This window comes from Tauraco erythrolophus, chromosome 11 (genome assembly GCF_009769465.1).
Source record: "Tauraco erythrolophus isolate bTauEry1 chromosome 11, bTauEry1.pri, whole genome shotgun sequence".
Classification (NCBI taxonomy): domain Eukaryota; kingdom Metazoa; phylum Chordata; class Aves; order Musophagiformes; family Musophagidae; genus Tauraco; species Tauraco erythrolophus.
This window is the reverse complement of record NC_141475.1, coordinates 20903257-20919966: the sequence shown is the minus strand read 5'-3', so window position 1 is coordinate 20919966 and position 16710 is coordinate 20903257. Positions and strand designations below refer to the sequence as shown.

At 43.6% G+C, this 16710-nt stretch overlaps 1 pseudogene; it reads left to right on the top strand.

Annotated features, from left to right (window-relative positions):
- Positions 1-16710, top strand: part of LOC147528130 (uncharacterized) — a 252799-nt pseudogene that overhangs the window by 223458 nt on the left and 12631 nt on the right.

Sequence of the window (16710 nt, the reverse complement as noted above, 5' to 3'; positions counted from 1 at the left end):
GATCTGCACAGCAATAGACCTAACAAAAGCAAGATTTATTAGAAAAAGGAACCAACTCAATGGGGCAGGGATACAAAATAAAGCCAGTTTATTCTGAGTAAAAGTAATCTCACAGGGTTTTATTTTACTTTAACTAATGCTCTAAATTTGAGTTTACCCCTTTGCTTAATTTGATTTTTATTGTCCAACTGTCTCAAGGTAGACATGGCTAACTTTGTATTCAAAAAATGTAAAAAAAAGTGTCCTGCTGTTGTTTTCAGCTGAAAGATCATCTTGTTTCAGAATACTTTATGTTCCAGCAGGTGTTGGCAGGAGGAAGACTGGTTCACAGGCTGAAACATAATAGTAAGAGGAAAAAGACAAAGTACTTTCTGGGGAAAGGCCTGAGAAAATGTTGCAATATCAGAAATTGCTTTTGCCATTCCAACCATGTACAAGTTTTTGTTTTTTTTTCTCAATGTCGAATGTCTGTCCCAAGCTTTATAAAATACTTATTTACTGACAAAGTATAAATCCTGCAACATCTTCTCATCTCAAAACCCAAAGGAGGAAATGAATGACCAGCCACAAATAAAAGTGAAATCCAAGCCAGACACTCTATTACCCAGAAATGAAAGCCATTCTGCTCCTCTGTGCCCAGTGGTTTGAATAGATGATGAACCAAAGATGGATAATATGATATACCCGAAGGCTCAGCAAGCTCTGAGTAATTTGGAACAAGGATCTGAGAATTTGCACAGCAGACCCTGCAATACTCTGTGCCCTCAGCAAAGAGCTTTCATTGACATTCTCAGAGTTAAGGCCATTCAGTCCGCTGATGGAAACATTAGGTTCTCTGTCAAGTCCAGTGAAAACTGTTCTAACAGCTAAAATAAACTTTGCAGTTCCTCTGTTTAAGCTTTTGATAGGAAAAACAGGATGGAAGAGGTAGCTGGATGGTGTGGTTACCTGCAGCATAATTGCAGACAGACATTGAGGATTTCATTGCATGTTTCTATATCCTTGTTTATTACAGGTAGACAAACCATTTCTTTCCAATGGCAAGTAAACTAATTTTTTTACCATTTTTGGCTAGCAGGTAACTGCACCCTGTGAAGCTAATCCTGCAAATAAAATCCAAATACTTAGGAAAAAAAAAAAAAGGAAAAAGGCAAGTAGGTCAGAACCCTCTTTTTCGCAGCAAAAGCAGAGGCCAGGACAGTTGACCTGTTTCCAGTTACTTGTAAGGAATAACTAAATATCATCTGTGGAGGAATGGTCAAGTCATATCCTTCCTGCCAGGCTGTGGCCAGGTTTTTCATGCTCTTTCCGGCCAGCAAACAGAAGAGAACCACCTATAGACTACTTTTTCCATTCCAGTGGATTTCCATGCAAATTTCCACTTGTTGGCATGGCAGACATACAGACACGACGACATAGTGACTCTGTGACTCCTACAGACATGAGAACATGCATGTGAACGTGCAGCTCCTCATGCTGGGAATATGCTGCTAATCTGGGTGAAAAGTTACCAACCACTCCTGTGCCTATCACTTACCCCTTCTTTTCCTTCTCCATCAACGTTTATGGCAGCTTCACACTTGCTAGCATAACCCTATATGTTGTGTCAATGTGATTCAGTTTAAAACAAAACAAAAAAAAAAAAAGAAAAAAAGAAAAATTATTTGTAAACATTTTCAAGATAAACCAGATAATTTTCACAGAACCTGTCACAAACTGAATATATGTGCAGTTGTGTTGGAATGGGAACTTCTGTTGGGAAGTAGCTAAGAAAAGGTGGAGACAGTAACCTCCTAAACTGAATTAGCAACAGCCAGAGCAAGGAACGAGGGCAGCGAAGAAAATGCTCAGGCAAGGGATTAAAAAAAAAATAGAGAAGTGGTATTTCATGTTGCCCATAATTCACCTGTGAAACTCATTGCCACAGAATTTTGGTAACACTTACGCAATTAGAAAAAATAAAAGGGCAGGAGGGCAAATAAAGGGAAGAAAAATTTATCAAAATCCTAAATTCCTGAATTTCAGGTTGCTGGACATTGGGTGAATACGGAAGGAAGATAACACTTTATGCTCACTCTGTCCTGACACTCTTCTCTGTGCCTCTACTGACCTTCACTGTGGAGGAGGAGAAGGGCTAGATGCAGCTGTAGTGCCACCATTCTTATGATTTTAGATTTCGTGTGTGCTGTGTAAATACGCAATCCCACCTGCTAAAACCGATGAAGTTCTTTGCTTTTTCTGAAGTCTGAGGAAGGTACTTGACAAGTCTGGTTACAGTCCAGAAACTGCTAAGCTGGCTTGTACGTATTGGAAATAATTTGTTACTTGCTCTCCCCAATAGAACACTACCATATCTGTGGTGTTTTGTACTGGGGAGGGAAAGTAATTTAGCTCAAATGAGGCTTTGTGTGATTTGATCGTTTAAGTTGCTGACCTTTTCTAATCTGCTATGTGTGTGCATGTATCATTGTGTTGGTAATTTGGTTCTTTAAGGATATGGAATGTTTAGACTCAAACAAATGTTCTTTCATACTTTCCTTCGAGAAAAGTAATGCGAGTTAGTTAATCTGCAACCAAGTGTCCTGATTAAAAGAAAGAAGCATAAAACTTTTGCTTTCCTAGTAGGACTTAATTTAGTCATTCTGAAATGTGTAATAGCTACTTCATCTATTAAACAGTATAGTCTTGGTTATCATCCACTGAAGTACATCTTTTTCCAGAGTTGTAATGGAAATATAATGAATGGAAAAAAAAAAAAAAAAAAGAGTGTAAGGAAAAGAAAATTATGCTAGGTCCTCTGAAATTGAACATTTTAATGGCAATAGGATGGGGAGGTGATGTATGTTGCAAAGGACTTTTCACTTGGATTATAATTTTTTTTGCCATAATTGAAACATGCTAAATGATATTATGGTATGTAGCATGTGAGAGTAGATTATTAGCATGAATAAATGTAGAAAAAGGATACAAAAAGACAAGTTTCAAGCATTTGGCACTGGAGGAGCATTACTAACAACATGATTTGACTCACCAAGGCTCCAGTCCAGCAGTTACCAAGGTGCTTAAGTTCACATAAATGATTTTTTCCTGTGGAACTGTTTATAACATTAGGCTGGACAGGATCTTAAAATCTTATAATACTGGAGCTGAACATTCTTCTCCAGAGTTCTAGTTTTCTAATTTAGCTTTGGTCACTACCTGAGTAGTGCTACGACAGATTTTTAAGGGAATCTCAATTACTTTAAAAATAGAATGAACAGCACAGTTCTCTTTTGCTTCTCTGGATGGTAGAAAGTGTCCGGGACACTGTCACTGTGCACTCAACAGCAGTGAGGGCCAACAACAGCCCCACATTGTGCATGTGCATTACAAATGATGGATAAGATAAAAGGAGGAGAAGTCATACCACTGTCATTTGATGATCAGCCAGCGTCACTTCAATCTTCTTCAGAGCTCTTTGGTCATTTAACTCCTTTCCGTGTCCCTGTCTCCACGAGGTGTAACATTTTAAAGAGTAAATCAGATACTTGAGAGATGTGGGCTCATATGGACGAATGTACTGATGAACCTAAGGCTCTTTTATTTCTCAGTGCCTTTGTGGGTCTGGGCCATTATGTTGACAATCATCAGCTTATTGTAAATAGTGTAGAACATACCTCTTCACTAACTATTTTATTATCCCTAAATGCCTGTTGCAGAGAAGAAAAGACAAGATAGATCCCCACAGGACTCGCCATGGAAACACTGATCCTGGGGGCAAAAAGCCACTCAAGATCAGTGCTGTCCACTCTGTGCAAGTACAGGAACATTCTTGTGTGTTGTATGAAAACACATTTGTAGGTGTAAGAACTGTAAGCACAAGTATCTGATCATCAGCCACTGACAGGGTGAATGTAGCCATTAACTAATTAGTAACAGAATTTGCATAGGCTGCAACTCTCAAACATTTTTATGAATAAATTGATGGTCATACAAATACCTGAAAATGAATTAATTAAAAGAGATGATAGGATTCTACAGCTAACCAAATGAAACTAACTATTTTTAGTAATTAAAATGTTTTACCCTTATGATTACTCACCTAATTCTACTAGGGAGATTACTTTAGTCTAGTTCAGTGGAAAAATCATGACCTGTTACTGTATTTTTTTTTTCTGCTCTTTATTTTCTCTTTTATCTCTTGACTGTGCTGGTCTATCCAATGTAGAAAAAAAAAAATTAAAGCATTACCTTGTTAGTGATTAACTTCTTAGGGAGGACTTGTGAAAATTTAGAGCATTTAAAATTCTCCAGCTGGCTTCTACTGTCTATTTTTACTGCTACAAAATTCGCTCATACCCACAACATATTTCTCTTTTCCTTTGGTAATTAATAGGCTAGAAGTGCCAAAAAAAAAAAAAAAAAAAAATCCCTGTTGCCCTGGCACTATTAGAACAGGAACTATGAGCCTCTAAAAAGTATGAAATGCCTTATTCTATGTTTAGAGCTGATTGTATTATTTGGTGGTTGTGGCCTTGAAGTATTTTGATTTCGTCTTAGAAAACAGGGCTGATCTGGATGAATTCCAGCTGAAGCTACAGGAATTGAAGAATTAAGCTACAGAACATAATGAAATGATTCAGTCCCATGCAATCTGATGAGCATCACTGTGTGTAATGGGGTGTGTGTGTGGTTGCATCTGAGGCTGGTTGTATACGATTGATTACAAAAGTACCTTTTACACATAGTGTAAGATAATTACTTTGTATGAAAAGAAGACTATTTTAAAGCATTTATTTTAATAAATACATTTAGCACTAGTTTTCTGTATGTGGGTATATTGTTAGTGGGTAGTATTCAAGGCTAAAGCCCTTACCTTTGTGCTGATGCTGAAAACTATCAATTATAAAACACCTAACAATGTTCTACCAATGAGCACTCTCTGTTAGCGGCACGTTTCTATTCCTCTCTTTAAAAGACAGATATTGCTACGTGCAGGAGCACCAAGACTGGGGTACCATTGTTAGAGCTGATTAAGGGGAGGAGGAACTGTTCAAATTTTAGGGTTCTTTTCTTATCAGACATCTATTGAACTGAATAGTGTTTTGTTTTATATCACACTTTTTATGGCCTAGGTATCTCAGAGCTCTTTACAAAACAGTCTGTTTGAATAATAAATATTACTGGTACAGTGAGTGTGTAGGCATCTATTATGTGATCTGCAATAGCTCCTGTACTCTTTGGCATTTGAACAATGCATTTAGGTAGTAGGGTGATAGGAATATGTAAGATAGTTTTATTTGTGTTAAAATAAATGTTTAAGAATCTTAGCATTGAAACCAAAAGCAGGGGGAAATACTTATACTGCAGCCTGTGATTTGGTAAAATCTGCTTAGCATCCACCAGGGTATACAGAGTTGTGGTAGGCAGAAAAGCCAGAGCAGTAATTGTTCAGTGTAGGGATGGAGCTCTTGAAAGAAATAGTCCCAACCTACAAACACCTCACAAGTGGCTTAGGACCACAGTAGAAACAGTCCTTGCCACTGAGGTGTCTTTGTTAGAGTGGTGGACCTCAGACTGCATGGAGTAGGTCCACAATTTCAGCTAATTTTGACTGTCTGTGAAGAGAAAATAGGAGGGAGCGTGTGATAAATGCTGAAGACACAGTAAGAAAGAGAAAAGGGGAAAATAAGAAAGCAAGACAGTAAGGTTTCTGTGCATCTCCTTCCAAAATTGCTGTATCAGTCTCAAGCTGTACTGGCACAGAGTTGTCCCCTATAGCCTCAATAAAATCACTACATTGCTAGCAGAGGCTATGAAAAAAAACATGCATCTGCAGCTCAGCCGCCACAGTTCACAGTCTGGCAGAGTGGAAACTAGAGGAAACAGTAGAATTAGTAAAATCCTCTATTGTCCCCAACTGTATAGATTGTCCTGATTGTGGTCTTTCTTACAGGTACAGATACGGCAGGCTTACAGCTCCATGGATGCCTTTCTCTGAGTGTGCACCCCAGATGCATTTTCTCTTTCTTTTCTCTAGATTTCTGGCTATCTGTGCCCTAGCTATCTTTTCCTATAGTCAAGGTCTCTCTCTCTTCTTTCTCAACCTCCATCTGCTCTCATCTCTCTTTCAACTCTTCTCTGGCCCCCCCTCCTTCAACTTGGACAACGCTGCACCTCTTTTCAAAGCCTTTATTTTTAGAAGAAAATAAAATACATGAAATCTGAATGACTTCAAAACCATATTCTGGTGCTTTCTCTTGCTTCTCAGTCCACTATTGTTGTTCAGACAGTGTATAGAGCACTATATCAAGTAATTGGGTATTATCTTCTAGACTGTAGTTCAGGCACTAAAAATAGCATATTAGTGACCACTTTGTTCCATATCCCTCCTTTATAAAAAGAGCTAACGGCACTTTTTCAGGTTTTCCATGTTGGAACATTAACTTCTAGCAGAGGTGCTATTCTTTTTGTGGTGAAAGCAAAATAAGTATGAGCTGGATAGGATTGTCGCTTCCATGTAATGTTGTAAAATTCATTGCCACATGATTATTTTCTGTCACCAGGCTCATACTTGCAAGTTCAAACTGACATGGTCTCCACTGCTGTTGTTTGACATCATTGCTTTGTTGTTCTACCATTCTTTATCCTGTGCTCTAAAAGACTGTGTAGGGCACTGACAAAATTGCCCTCATTACAACAACCACCAAGTGGGCCACTGTTACCAAAGGTGGCTGATGATTCTGGTTTTCAGCTAGCAACATCTCACAGGAGCCTGATTATCACAAATGATAAGCCACTGCCTTCTGCAAATCATGCTCTTATAAAGTGTAACACTTGGGCCTCCAAAACTGAGGAACCCAAAACACCTAGTCACTTTTTGAAATCTCCTCCGTGCTGTCCACAGTCAGGTAGATCACCTTCAGGACTGGGCACTAGTTTCTATGTCTTGATGTGTAAAAGGACCACACATTGTCCTGAAAAGTTGGCTTGAAGGACTGTTTGTTTGGAGTGTCTCTTCCTGTGTACTCCTTTCTGTCCAGTTGTTGGGGGACCCCTGGAACGTGCTTTTATTGCTGAAAGTCCTGTGAGTTGTTACCCCACTCACTTCATCATCAGCCAGTGAGGTCAAGCTTCTGTCCATCACTGCAAGGTGATCACTTTTTCTTACTGCAGATGTTGAGAAGAAGGATGACCAGCTGACAGTAAAATTGCTTGGTACTGATGAGCCCTTGGCTTTGTTACCGTGGTAAAACATACATCATTTGACAGCTGCTTGTGCATGGAAAAAAACATAGATGATTAACGGTTTCCTATCTTTTCTTGCTACTGATCTCCTTTGCTTATGACAGACGAGACTCAGATATCTTTTTTTAAGAAACAGAGAGAGAAAGGGAGAATATTTAAACTTGTTCTCACCTAAGTCTTTTATGTTATCCTAAGGACCTTATTTGTAGTAGAGATTTTTTCTGAATTTCAGCTCTCCTAAAATTACCAGATCTGTCATTCAGCTTTAAAAGGGAATGTGTATTCTTCCTTTTCTGGATTTTTTTTTTTTTTTGCAAAAGGGTATAATGCTAATTTTACTTATTCAGAAATTAAAATAGCAAACAGTTTATATGAGGTGTTGATAATTACCTATATTACTGTAATGCTGTGACAGATGTTGGCAAAAAGAGGCAGAAAATGCCTACAGCTGTGCACTCCATGACATCCAGTTTATACTCAGACAGAAGGCTAACAGATGTTCTGAACTGTCACTTTGCCTAAATGTTTTTAAAATCTAAGGACCTGCTTTATAATTCACTAGGGTCTCGTTTGGTTTCACAGAGGTCCTCAGAATTCCCATCTGTGACAATTAATGTCGAAGACTTTTATAAATCAACCCCTGTCCTTATTAGCCCTCTGCAAATAGATATTGTGTATCTGTATACTCCTGAGACTTCTATTTTTTGTGACCTAGTTATTAATTTCTACAACTTGTATATAACATAACTCTTGTATTGAGCAGAAAGAGAATTGGATGACATGCATACAGCTAGAGCAACAGAGTCAAAGGTTGCTGATGTACTTTTGACTGACCTCAGAATACCTATGTTAAAATACTCTTTATTCTCTTCCCAAGTGCTATAGTCGTTTCTAAGGTGGCTGTAAAATGCTAACAACTTCAAACTACTCCTTTGCCGAAAGGAAAATATAAATCTTGGTCATATTAGAGTATAGCACTTAAACAAGCATGTTCAGCTGCCAGAGATATTCCTATTCCTAGAGAATATTCGTATTCAAAAATAGTTAAACCATTTAAGGGATACTTTAAAATACAAATCAAGTTTCAAATATTAAATTATGCTCTTTAATTTCAAAATGGAGATGTTATAAAAGTGTATGTAGCATGTGTATGTAGAAAAACTGAGATTTAAAATAGTCTTCGGTCTTTAAGCTCCACCCAAAATTTCCAGCATACCTTTAGATAAGTAAAAAATGTCTCTAGTGTAAAGCAACTTAATACTTTATTGATAGTTGCCATTTCTTTTTAAAAGCTGGATTCCTGTTGTACAGTAGTTTAATAGTTTAAACATTGTGCTAACATAATCAGTGTTTGGCCTCTTCTGTTTCTCAATCCTGCATAGGAGCAGAACTCCAAATTGTACATCTTTCTGGGTTTGTTTCTAAATTACTCCCCACACTTAATTACGAGGATGAGAGGGATGCCTTATTCCTCTTTGTTATAGGCTAAGCTCTCAGTAATCCCAAACAAAAGAGCCAGTTCTGGAAGATATAGGATTTGCTAGCAGGATTATGGTCTCATAGATAATGATGTGCAGTCAGCAGAAGCGAAGCTTTATTTTAATTCAAATAAGCTAGTAAACAAACCACTGACAAGTCTGCTGGTGAGAGTAACTGGCTTCTGTTGCCACATTGGCAGCTAAATTATAGAAAATCTATTATACCCCGTTCACCATATGTTTAATTTAATACAGATACAAATTAAAGTATCCACAGTGCCTATTAAAATAACAATACATATTTTTTAAATATATGAATGTTTTAAGATACATTCCCCTGACCTTAAGAAGAGCAATGCTGATTTGGGAGACTACAGCAAAACACATGCTGTAGTCAACAGATTCTCTTCAACAACAACAACAACAGTAATTTGAAAACCCCAGAATATTAATAGTACAGTTCTGTAACAGATAATGAGGTTAATTGGGGTGTTTTACCTTCTAAGCATCTGCTCTTACACACTTCCCTCCCCCTAGGTTCCTGGGCCTTGGATTTGATAGAAGTGGTTAATACCTAATCTGTTGTATACTTTTTAATGCAGTGCCAGCTACAGTATGAGAGGTTTGCCCTTTTCCTGCTGCCAATAGCTATCCCTCATTTCTGCATATTCTCATTTATTAATATTCTTTCAAATAACCTGAATTTCTTGACCTGTCAGGAACCTTGGAATCACTACTCTGTAATACTGGTGGAGGGTTTCAAATTATGCAGAGCTATTCCTGCTTGGCGCCTATGCCGTTCAGAGGAAGAAGTGTTGAGCACAATGTGTTGCAGCCCACTGTGGGCCCTGATTGGTATCTTGAGATATACAATGGCTAGAGTGAAAACAGGTGTTGGAAAAAAAATGAGAATGATAGCAAGCAAATATTGTGGGTCTATCTAAATCTGGCTGTTCCCAAATAAACTGAACTTACCTCATAAAGTCACTAAGACACTGCAGGTTATAGGGATCAGCAAATGGTACTGTGATGAGGTGGTGATGGTAAGTTACTTGAAACCACACAGAAACCCCAGAGAAAAGAATTAACCTCCTCAAATTCACCCTATATCTTAAGTGAATGATGATGAAAAAAGTGCCAGGCAGAATATTGCCATTTAAGTGCTCTCTGGACATCACTGGGAGCCTCCTGCCAAGGTCGGCGCTCTCCTGTCCAGTTCCAGACTGTTAACAGCAACAATAAGTGTGAAATGAAAACATAAGTTTTGAGAAATGACCTGTAGATTGTGGCTTGTCATCTTACTCCATGGTAATGTATTCAGAATTTAGCATTCAAAATCATGTTTCTCACATCATTTAGGATGTAAGAACACACGCAAACTCTGTGTATGTGGAATTACGTGGGAAGGGAGTCTCTGACTCCTATAAATGTGCAGTAGTACATGCCATGTATGTACCAGGCACTGGATTTTATACTGTCATATGTGTAGTGTATAGCATGTGCATGGGATGTATGTAGGGTGTAGAGTATAGATATACTATGTGCAGATGCATTCACATTGTCAATTTATTTTTTTTAATTACAGTTGTTTACCAAAACATTTTCAGAATCAATATATGTTTGTAATGCAGACATAACATCCATAGGAATGTAACAGTTATTGCGAACAAGTTTTACCTATTTGATAAATTCATCTTTACTATGTAAAAGAAAAAAGTTGCCATCTAAAGAATTGAATATATGAAGGTGTCAAGTGCCAGAGATATTTGGACAAAATACTTGCAGGATATTACTGGTCCTGTACTTTATACTCTTCTTCCCAGGAGAAATTTTTCCTATACTCTGTGGTCATCTTTCAGTAAAGGCATATTTGGCACCACTGCTGCCCATAGCAAAAATACTGCAGTAAATTTTGAGGTAATAAATGAACAGGTCTCTCATAACAATCATGAAAAAAACTAAACAGTTGAAAAATCTCCAATTTTAGGAGGCACGTGTAAAGTTCTTACATACGTTTCTATATAGCGAAAGACCTGCCCGCGATGCGAACCTGCAGCTCCTCAAGACCCACTCTTGGGAACTACAGGTTCGTTGCTTTTAAGTAACTGGGATTTTTACCGTCATATCCCGGAGAGGCGGGGGGAACAAGGGAAAGAAACTGCTATCGGTGTTTCACCAATGTGCTTGTAAGGCTGTAAGGTGATGGGAACCTTGTCCAACCTTTCCAAGGAGTGTATCCCCATGCGTGCGCACCGGCCCGCAGGCAGCACGCCCTTATTCCCACTCGTAGCTTTTTGGCTAGAAAAGCCTGAGCATTGTTTAAATGAAAACGAGAGAATGAGAACTTCTGGAAATGGCCATTTGGGAAGCCTTTTTCCCCCCGGGAAAACAGCTCCAGAGGGAAGGCGGGGTCGCGACTGGAGAGTGAGCGCCCCTGCGGGCGCGGCCCCGCGCTCCCCTTGCGGAGAGGCCCGCGGGCGCGGCGGCTGCTCCCGCTGCCCGGGCCGGCGGGAGCCGCTTTCCCGCACACAGCCCCTGCGGCCGAGCGGCCCTCGCCCCCCGCCAGGCCGCCCGGTGCCCGCGGTGCGGGGGGAGACACTTTGAACCCTCTCGTCAGCCAGCCAGAATGCGAAACGGGCTTGTCCCGTGTCGCGTTAACCGTGATTCCTCCGGGGAAGATGAACTGCGGAGCGGCGGATGCGCCCGGGGTGGAGGAGAGCGGGTCCGTGTGCGGGTCCGTGTGCGGCTGGAGTGAGGCGGAGGCTGTGGCTGAGCGGTGGTCAGAGCCAGTGCGGATACAGCAAGTGCAGAAATATACTGGCTGGGGGCGAGAAATGCCAACAGCAGCCTGGCTCTTGCTGTCTCCTTTAGAGCGCGGCCAGTCGTTTGCCCTGGGTAGGAGCCCCGAAATTCAGAAATTATTTATTCTCTGGACACAGTTGTGGGTCAGAGACCCGCACTCAGCCCGTCTGTGGGAAAGCGTGTCTGGCAAACACTTTATTGGTCTTTCCTGTTTGGATATGCAACAGAGAGATACAGATACATTTCACAAATTTGGAGTGATCCGTTATTTTATCTATGCATCTGGGTGCAGGTGGGTTTTTTTCCGAGTCTAAAATGAATTATGAAAGCCAAAATCTAGGACACTCATTTGCCTACCCCGTGGAATCGGTCCCGGCACACAGACTTAAGGGTACCGATTCCCGTGTGGGAGCCCAGTCCCCCGCAGATCAGGGCGAAAAATGCGTGTTGAGACGCGAGTTTCTTTTAGACCCCTTCCAACCTGTGGTTCATTCTCTCTGTTTGGTTTTTGGTTTGGGTTGGTTGGTTGGTTGGTTGGATTTTTTTTTTCCTCTCCTCCAGAAAGTCTTAGAAATTGCTGCAGAGCGTTAGAAAGTTGCAGCCACCCGGTCCACGCACTGATGATTTCGTTTCTGGTTATCTGCAAAATGAGCTTTAAGCCAATTTCGTGCTTCAGGCTAAAGAGAGGGATTCGTATTTCCCTCCTAGATGCGTGGCATTCCCGGAATATCTTTGTCAGCTTGCCGTAGGATGCTGCTGTAATTTGCCTGGAAACTCTCTCCAAGATTTGTATGCCGCGGTTAAGAACGACGTAAAATTTCTGAGCCATCGGGATGTTTTGTCGGGAAGTAAAAAAATCATCTTTCCTTGATAAGTCGGTTTAAACTGTTCAGAGCCTGGTTCCCATTTAACCCAAAGAACCACCGCAGGCAGCAAAATGCGCGTTTCCTACTAATCCCGTTCCTTCGCTGCTCTAGAAAATAAAATAAAATACTTCTTCAGGAGAAGCGGTACTTTCTTCCCAAACCTTACCAGTTTAGTAAAGTTTTGCACAATTTGAATCTTTTTTGCCACTTTCCTCCCCACCCCACCGCACCGCACCCCCCTTCGCACGTAAAGGCTATTGCGAAATAACCGGAGGCTGCTTGAACTGCGTGCGTGGAGGTGAGCCCTGCCACCCTCCCTGCGAGCCTTCTCTTGGCTTCCAGCCTGGAAAGACAAGGTCTCCGCGGCCCCTGGAAGCACGGCCCCCCTGTGCGGAGGCGAGAGGGGCCGGCCGGGACCGCCGTGGCCGGGCGCTGCCGGCGGGGACGCGGCCGCCGCTCCGCGGCCGCCCCGGAGAGGCTCCCCGCACCCTCCCCGCTCCGGCGGAGCGAGCTGGCGCGAAGATGTTTATCCTGAGATGGAAAATGGGTTGTTGAACAACAAGCCATGTGCAAATAGTTTAATTTTCCGTTTTGATGCTTATCTTTGTCTCCCGAATTTCATCGGAGAGGCTTTAATTGGCGTGTGGGTAATAGTTCCTAAATAATCCCTTATTAGATGACTTCAGACGAGTTGTGAACCAATAACGTCTTAGTCCCAAAAGTGAAAGTAGAATTTGAAGGCGCAGGTCACTTTTTGTCAAAGGGCTCATTTGAGCATCTTTTAGTTTGCTGAAAAAGCTAATTAAAGAATGTTTGAAGGTTAAAGTCATTATTCCGTGCTGTTGTCGTGCTACAAGTGAGCCGAGTTTTGTGAAAACACAAAGGGCAGAAGTCACAGAGGTGGATTACTGTCAGTCCAGGCTACAGAGGCACAGAGAACTGTGGCATTAATTCCTATAGAAAGGTAGACAAACACAGCCACTGACTAACAACTTTCCCGCAGAGCCCTATTGTCTAAGCACTTTCTTTTGCTTTGGGGCTCTCTTCGAGTTGCTACAGTCGTAACCGGATCCAAAACTGGGTAACGGGGAGACTTTCGGGCGCAGGGTCCTTGAACTGTGAGACAATTTCCGAGACAAAATTAGCTGTAGGTCTTGGCGTTCCCCCTCTGATATTTCTTCCCCCCTTGAGCGGCGCTAATTTATTCATTACTTAGCAGAAAGTTAGCGGCAAGGCTCGAGAACTCTGCTAGAGCCTGGAGCGCCCGAGGTACTGGCCAGCTCCCAGTTGCGGCTGCCCGGTGCGCTGCGCAGGCTGTGGCTCCGGCGCTGCGGAGGGAGCAGATCGGGAGCCTGATCTGCGGGGACGACTCTGGAGGCACTGAGGGACTTTGCGCGCAGCGGCCCCGCGCCCCAGCCGCGCTGCGCGGCACCTGCGCGCCGCGGAGGGTGCCGGAGCGCACAGACGCGCCGCGTGTCCGCGCGCCGGGAAATCCCGGTGGCTAATCCCGGTGACCGTTAGCACCGGTTTGCGCCTTTGTGTGTGCGTGTGCGCGGACAGCAGGTTGCAAAACAACGCACACAAAGATACGCGCCTGCACCGCGCAGCCGGGGCGCCTCTTCCGCGCCTCTCCGTCGCCCGCTGCCTTCGCCTCTGAGCTGGTTTGCCCTGCCCGCTCCTCCAGTCTAGATTTTGTAGGTCTGGCTACGACCGCAGATCTCCCCAAATTCAAAGAAACAGATGTTTGGGCTGATTAGGGACGGGGCGCGGGGGGAGGGGAGGAGGATCCCTGCAGCTGCAACTCAGAGAAATACATTGGTAAAATATTTCAGTGGTAATAAATACGCAGAGATCAGCTCGACCTTGCGAGGTCTTTATTTTAATTTCCACCACCACCCCCCCCCATATACAAAAATCTTTATCAAACCTCTATTCTATGGCTTCAATAAACAGAACCCATTACCTCACGGCAGCTTTTGTTGGCCTGTATACAAGCGAGAACAAAATGGTTATTCAGGAGAACGCTTTCGATTTTTATTGTGTGTAGTATGCACAAAGAGCAGTGTTATTGTATTAAAAAGAACCATCTGTAGCAGAAACAATGGCATCAAATTATCTTTGAATACCCACTGCAAAAATATAAAGCTTTTTTATTATTCTTCTGCTGTACGGTGGGGGACAGAGAAGTGACTTTTTTGTTGTTGTGGGTGCATTCTTATAACACACACACACAAAATCAGCCATTTGGATTTTTTAAGCCATAAACGATTTTTTTCCCCTCTTGTTCCAGGGACTGCAGTTAAAAGCTAGGGCTAGGACTTGGAGGATGTGTAGGCAAACGGAAGGAGAGCCGGTGGAAGAAAAACCGAAATGGATTCGTTCTCTGTCCTGGATGGAGGAGGAGAGGAGAAGAGAAGGGGACGTGTGAGCTTCCTCCAACTGCCTGTGTCCGGTGAAAAGTGCTCAGACCCCCGGGGCTGAGCGGGGCTCAGGAGTCCGCGCGGACTTTCGCTGTAAGCTGCCAATCAAACCGCTAACTAGCCACCACCCTGCTCTGGCACCGACATGTAAGTAGCTGCATCACAACTTTGACATTCACAGTTTTTTCCCCCCCCTCCTCCCCCGTGACCTTTAAAATGATCTGGAAATGTAGCTCCCACCTACGACCCGCCGCTCTGAGCTCCACACCGTGAACCCCGGGGACTCGTGCGCGGGTTTAGGCTCCGCTGAAATTGCGCGGCAGCTTAATCGCGACCGTACCGCTGGGCAGACGCGCTCCCAGTCCCCAGCCTGCTTCTGCCCCAGCCCTGCCTGCCCCTCTGCCCCGGAACACATGGCCGGGGGGAACCGCCGGGCTGGAGCGGAGCCGGGACACTCCCCGCCACCCCCCCGGGGCGTTTCAGCCGCGCCGCTATTTTGCCATTCCCCCGTGGGGTGAGCCGCGGAGCAGGGGACTGGTCCATGCTGCGCAGCGCGCATCCCGCTCGGCGGCAGGCATTAAGCCATCCGTCCGCTTCCAGCGACGCTCCGGCCCATTTCCTCTGCCGGGAGGTGCCTCCGGCTGGGGCGCTCCGCAGGGGCGGCCGGGGCTGCGCGGGGTGCGGTGCGGCGCCCCGGGCGGGGGTTACCTGGGCGCGCAGGGGCGCGCAGCGCTGGCGCGGCGCCCGCTCTCTGGCGCCCCCTGTCGGCGGCGCGGCGCGCAGCCCGCACCCTCCCGCCGGCGCCGCGGGTTTCCAAACCTCTCCCGGGGAAAGGGGGGATTCGGCCCCGGCCGGGCTCCCCGGGCCGCGCACGCTGGAAGCGGGGTTCCACTGCAGGGGAGACGTAGCGCATCCCCCGGCAAGGCTGTAGCTGCGCCCGGGGAAGTCGAGAATAGATCGATACATTTTAACTGCCTCGGTCTAACGCTGCCTTCTGATGCGCGGCGATTTGGGTTGGGAAAAGATCGATTTTGACATTTTGGCTCATTATAATAGCATTTGCAGGGAAGCTGTTTTTAGTTACAGTTAGCAAAGTTGAGGTTGGATTTTTCCCCTTTTCCCCCCCTCTTCTTTTGGTGAGAATTTGGTAGATAAAGGTTAATCTTGGGCTGAATGATAGAGCTGTGATTGACAAGAGAAAAGGTGTTGAGGGCAGGTCGAGCTGTCTTATTTACAGCCCACTGCTTGCTATAGAGCCTTTGTTAGGACTGGAAAGCTAATTTAGTGCTGATCAAAAGCACCACAGAGTTAAAGGACTGGTAATGACTGCTAATTTCATTTCAGCCTCATACATCCCCAACTGCTGTAATTAAAGACGTGCTATTTAAATACAGGTGAAGAGTTTTTGTAGTAGGGGGAAAGTGGGTAGCCGGTTACAATTTTATTTATGCTTAATATGGTAAAAGACCAACATTTGATTTATGATTTTAGCGATTTGCTTTTGTGCGGTATTCTGCCTCCCCAGAGCAGGGCTGTCGTGGAGAGGCAGGGTGAGGACAGCGCGCTGCAAACGAGGGACGCGAGCCCCCATCTAGCGTGGGTTTATTTTATTTTTAATTATTCCCATCAAACGGCAGTCAGGAAACATCGGGAGCGCTCCGGAGAGGGGAGACGGAGGGGCATGTGTCAGCTTTTAAGTGCCTCTGCGGAAGCTCGGGTCCTCATATTATTATTATTTTTAATTAAATTATTTTACCACTCCACGGCTGGTTCGCTGGCTCTGAAACGATGTAATTTCACAACCGATATAACAGTTTCTTTCTGGGAAACATCAAAGGATGTTTGAAAAGCTCTACATTTTCGTAGTTGGTTAAAATTGATACAAAAAAAAAAAAAAAAAAAGGAATTTAGCCTTTA